Genomic DNA, 5,821 nt, shown 5'->3' with positions numbered 1-5,821 from the left:
AGGCATTAGTCTGTACATGGCATAATAGCTTTAAGGTGTTAGCCAGATTTATAATGGGCTATAATGTATGTAAATGTAAATGTAAATGTAAAAAAATGTAATGTAACCATTGCTTTGTATGAAAGTGCTACACAGGCCTTTTTGGCTCAGGGTTAGATGGGCTATAAGCTACAGAAGTGTCTGTAAAGTGCACAGGCAGATTCTTTTACACTTAACAAACACTGACTGAAGTCACATAACTTGAGGCAATTTATCAGATTTGAGCATCTTCCCCTAAAGCCACAAGAGGGTTTACTCAACCTTTTATCACATGAATGGTCCTAAATTGGTGTAGTTCCTCTTTTTAAGTGCAATTAAAATCATTGTATTTAGGTTACTGTCATGCTCCAGCTGTAAATTTGATTTGTGACATTTGTGTTTTGGAAGGTAGTGCGCTTTCTTGTGCATTGTTTTATTTTAAAATTGAAATTGTTGAATTAATATTTTTTGGGAAATGTGGGTTGTCAATACAATTTTAAACAAAGTTATGTATGTATGACTAATGTTTGAATCTATTGGGAAAAAATACCAATACTAAATGCATTGTGATGTATACAGTAAATGTATAACTTTAACCTGAATCTGTACAAAAACACATTTGCATGCTTCTTTAATTGCACCTTCCATACCCGATGTTTTCTCCTGTCTCTCTAACACACACATTCTGTATCCACTGCCAATGCATACTCACATCAAATAGACAATTGGAAGATGGTTCCCTTGGGAAATGTCCGATTTGCATTACTTTACCCCAGCACATCCTCCTTTGGATACCTTAGCCTGGCTTTTCCTCAGACAAATGGAATGAAAAGAAGGATCACAAGCCAAGATGTAAATTAATTATTTATGTAAATTCTTGATATAGCTTTGCACATTTAAAAAATTTTGTGACTCACAACAGATGCAAACTTGTTGCTGATTGATAAGAATTGTCTTTTTAATCTTTTATTAAGGATTTTAATGCAGTGCAGTTTGTTAAGAAAAAAATCTTTTTCACTTCCCACTTGGATACACAGGTAACCAGAGCACCATTTGGATTCTGTGACATAGAACACCAACATGGAGAATTAACTCAGTTCTCTGAGCCACGGGAAACACAGGATGCAGTCTAGGCCTCTCACCGTCAGCACGCTATCCATCGAAAGAGGCCCAAAGCTTGGGTTACCACCTTACCCTCTCTTCTCTTTGTGTATCCATCCATTGAGTAAAGAGAAAGATAACTAGAGCTGTTTTAGGCCCTGAGGTGGGATTAACACCTACTTTACACCAAAGTATCTTGTTGTGATCATTAGGGCCATCTATGAGTTAACAGGAGGCATCGTAAAAGCTTTATTATGAAGTAGTTTATTTCCTCCATGCTCATATGCTTATAGGGACTTGCCCTTGCCCCTCACTAGTGCCCTTGTGGAAAGGCTTTTAATCCCCATTTTGTGCTTTGTGGCCACACATCAGACTGTGGTTAAACTGTATAGCTTCCAGGTCTGAATGTTGTCCTCTTTCTCTTCTGCAAAAGATACATGAAACTACAATAAATAACTAAAAGTTAAAATAAAAAAAATAATAATACAAAATATATATGAAGGAAAGGAGGTCTACATAAACATAACCAGCACTGAGTAAGTGGTGGAGGTTTTACTTGAATGTTTACCCAGCCCTGGGAAACAAACTTAATCTGAATGATCCACTTTCTCAGAACATAAATTTCTGACTTAATTAAACACTGCACAGAACATCACCAAAGCAGCGACTGATGGTAGGAGTGTGTTTCATCTATCCTAACCGGAACTGTAATGTTTGGCCAAATAAATAGAGGGTATCAGCTTTCCCACAAGCCCGCTAATTAAATGAGGAGCCTTTTTTTAGTGCCGCTGTGCTTTGAAACATATCAGCATAGGTTAGATAAAGCTACATCGTGATTTGTGCCGCATGAAGAAAATACAGAACTCAGTCAGGAAAATGGAGGCAACTAGTGAGACATACTTGATCTTTGAGTTTTTCCCAGTAAAAATATTTGCAGATTCAGTAGTTGAGTCAGTTGAAAGACAAACAATCACGGCTCATTAAGCAAAATGAGCACCCGCCTTGATATGTCTGTATGCGGCAAGCAAGCAAGTGTAGTAGAGTCAGTGCTTTTGATCAGCTTTAACTATGGCATGTACTGTACAAACTGTGATCTTCACCACAGTGGAAAGAAGCTCTCATTAGGAGAACATAATAACTGTAGCCTGGGAAACAAAGGCTTAAGCCTGAGTTTATACAAAGCAGTTATTGGTGTCTTATTAAAATATTGTGTACTGCTCATTACTGCATTTTAGTCTTGTCTATTGTTAAGCCATGCAATTGGTCAAATTGCTTTGCAGGCCTGATTTATGACTGATCTGTGAAACAGCTTCCTAACTATTACTGATTCTACATGTCTACATAACGTTCTGCCAAAGTCTACAAATTTCAAAGAAGACATTTCTGCTTTGCCTGTATTCTTCTTACTGGTTGAAAGTGGGCAGGGCTCTGTTGAGAAACATTATGTCATGTGTTTCTGTGCTTAAGCCAGGGTTTAGCAGCCCTTAAATCAAAATCCGATGAAAGTTATGGGATTGATATTTCATGTTGTCAATCAGATATGATCAGAACACACTAACACTGTACTAAAGATGAAGATTAATTGGGTTTTGAGTGTTTAAATTTTATTAAACAATAACTCAATGTGTTAATTTGTTATTTATATTGCAGTGAATATATATACTGTAGTCAGTAATCAGCTCATTTTGTGCAAAATTCAGGATCCTCCCGGATGAAAGGTGAAGCCTTTACCTCAAACCCTGTTAGAGACCTGCAAGCTCATTTAATGATCTCAGGAAGTTAGTCTAGGTCGTTCATAGAAAGCACTGTGATCCTTAATGAATAATACAATGCCAGAAAAGTTTAATCACCATTTAAACTATGGTCTTACATGACCGATGGTTTCTTCATTGTGATGATGAGATACGTGGAGTTTACTGCTGCCTTGTGGCTCTCCTGAAGAAACAACCTCATGTATTGACTAACACTGGGAAATAAACAGTGTGTGCAAGGCCTTCACCTCCCAGAACATATAAGCAGCTCGTCATGAGAATGGACACACTAACGGCCTGTGTGTTCTCTCTCCTGAGAGCCAGCTTATGGCCACCACATACAGTGCGTCGAGTTTCTTGTTGTGTCACCCTATCTACTATAATGCTATTTTAGCGATTGTAATCCCTCCTTAGTTCATTCCCTCAGGCATACCGTATTTAACACCTGTTGTTTACCTCTTAGTAATCGGGACTCAAACCACCTCGTTGAAACCTGGGCAGTCATTCTCTGGGGAATCTTGAGGAAGCCTCGCTGCTTTGGATGGCACCACCAACAGCTGTGGAATGGAGAGCGAGCCAGTGACGTCCTCAGGGTTAATTATGCTGTAAATGTGAGGTCTGAGGTAGTAACTGTAAGCCAGAACCAGATTAGCCAGGGGAACAGAGAGAGGGAGAGCACAAGACAAAGTCACAAGGAAGGAGTAACGAGTGTAACTTGACACCAACCACTACCTCTATTGTAACAAGCATGACAAGAACCACATCTGCCTTATCCAGTATATAGCTTGTGGGCTGCAGTGTTCCCAGTCTTTCTCTGCATCTTTGTGACTCTCACTCTTTTGTTCTTCACAGCTTCCAGCTTCCTGCCACTTTATTCCCCTATTAGGATTTTGATTTTTCTAACTCAGCTAAAAGCACACAGCTTATTTCTTCCTACGGCAAATGCACTAGAAGAGAATGATGACAAAAAAAATTTTCATATTAGCAGACAACACTTGTCTGCTTTAATAAACATTAAGTGCAAGGTTCATTACAAGATGTGTGTCAATTCTGGACACTTAAAAAGTGCATTAGACAACATAAAATACATAACATCTGACTTTTCTTTGCTCTTATTCCCAGTTGGTCTAAACAAAATCTTCTCCATGTGTCACTAGAAGGGAGAGCACCTGCTACACAAATATGGAAAGAAGGCTACCACTGGCCCCTGTAATATGATCACAAAACCCAGTACTCTACTAAATTTGTGTACTGCACTGTAGGGAAACAGATTGAATCTAATGTGAAAATTGTCTGCAGCTAACGGCTCTGTGAGGCTGTACTTACTGATTAATTCCAACATCAGCATGTTAACATGATCATATATGCAAATGCAGGCTGATGTTTAGGTAATACATTTATTATGCCTAATAGACTGCCCTTCATATTTAAATAGATTTTGGTCCTAAGTCAAGTAGCTGTTTATCCTAGATGTTGGTCTGGCTAGACTGTGGTGTTATTATAAAAAAAAACAACAACAACGTTGGTACAACAATCCTGAGGGAAGCACGAATGTGAAAAGGTCATGATCCTCAAAGAAGCCATAAAAACACCATATTTGCAATGTAGCGATGAGAAATTGCAGGACAAAAGTGGTGTCATCTAATCAACAGGGTAAAACATGAAACTTGAAGAACTGACATTTGAAATGTTTTAAACGTATGCAGTATATGTACTGTACTTTATCTGCCGTAGCTAAAAAGTTCAGTAAGTTGTTCAGGAAATACGAAACCTGATCATTTTGCATGAATTCGGACTGTGTTTTCATCAGTTCCCTACCAAATAAGACATGAATATCAGGTGATGTGGAAACTCTCTAAACAGTAAATTTGATATATGACTATTTCTTTGCAGCGTAACATCTTACAAAATACATTTATAACCAGTTCTTAAACTAATTAGCCAGTGTTTGTCACACTCAAATAGTTTGTGAAGTTTCTGTAAGCCTGAGGAACAACTTAACTGCAAAGAAGGTGAAACACAATAAGTCCACATGTGGTAAATATCTTGGCAGCCAGTCTCTGCAGCTCTTTCTTTGAGTGTGTCTGTATATGACACAGCTCTGATTTTTCTATTCCAGCGTAACACTCAAGCAGACATGCAGATGGTTCCTGGTTCCTTGTGGTTCCTCCATCAGTTCTAAATCTGAGTGGGTGGTTGACTAACTGGTCGACTGGCATTCCCCCAGAGACACAAGGAATGACAAAAACTTACAAAAACAAAGACACACCAAAACCCCAATTGACTTGCACAATAAAAATCCTAATTAGCTACTGGCAATAATGATAATAAAAATATAGTCTAGACATGCTGTATTGAATAAAAAGTGGGGATTTTATGAGAGCGTAATGCACAGTTTAAAAAATCCTCCACAATATAGCCTGCAGTGTTAGTGACAGCTTATATTATCTTCTTTTATGAATAATAAAAAAGGTTTGCAGTTCTCTTGTTTGCTGATGTAAGGGGAAAGTATCCTGGTGGGTTGAGTGAAGTCTGGGTCAGACTTGCACGCTGGAAACAGCTCAGTGTTTCATTAGCTTGCCTACTGTTGCTTTATTGTTATTGAAGTGGCTGTTAATTGAAGCTAACTATAATGAAAAGCCAGTACAATATGGCTCATGGTATACTCTTTAACAGTAAAGTTTGTAGAGTGTTTGTGTGTGGCACTGTTTTCTTCCATAGACTATAGACTTTTGTCAATCAAGCAGTACTACGATAGTCACAATCAATCTACTCCTCTCTGCTGAGTTATTCAGGTATAAACAATAAGATAAAAACAGTCGAGAAGACATAATTGGCCTTCTCTGGCTAGTTAGAAGGACAACTTCAAAAAGCCTCAAACACATTTACAAGGGAATCTCTCGTCGCATGGCATTCAAAATGTCTAGATCACAGAGGCAACTCTCCAAATA

General features: G+C 38.2%; 1 long non-coding RNA gene across 1 annotated transcript; it reads right to left on the bottom strand.

Moving 5' to 3' along the window:
• Window positions 1-877: 877 nt before the first annotated feature.
• On the bottom strand, window positions 878-5,017 carry LOC137103794 (uncharacterized). Its single transcript, XR_010911600.1, has 3 exons — window positions 4,873-5,017; window positions 3,327-3,500; window positions 878-1,543 (listed from the first exon to the last, which is right to left on the bottom strand). It is a non-coding gene; the product is annotated as an uncharacterized lncRNA (long non-coding RNA).
• Between the last annotated feature and the right edge of the window lie 804 nt (window positions 5,018-5,821).

Source organism: Channa argus, chromosome 18, assembly GCF_033026475.1.
Source record: "Channa argus isolate prfri chromosome 18, Channa argus male v1.0, whole genome shotgun sequence".
NCBI lineage: Eukaryota > Metazoa > Chordata > Actinopteri > Anabantiformes > Channidae > Channa > Channa argus.
This window is presented reverse-complemented; position numbering and strand designations above follow the sequence as displayed.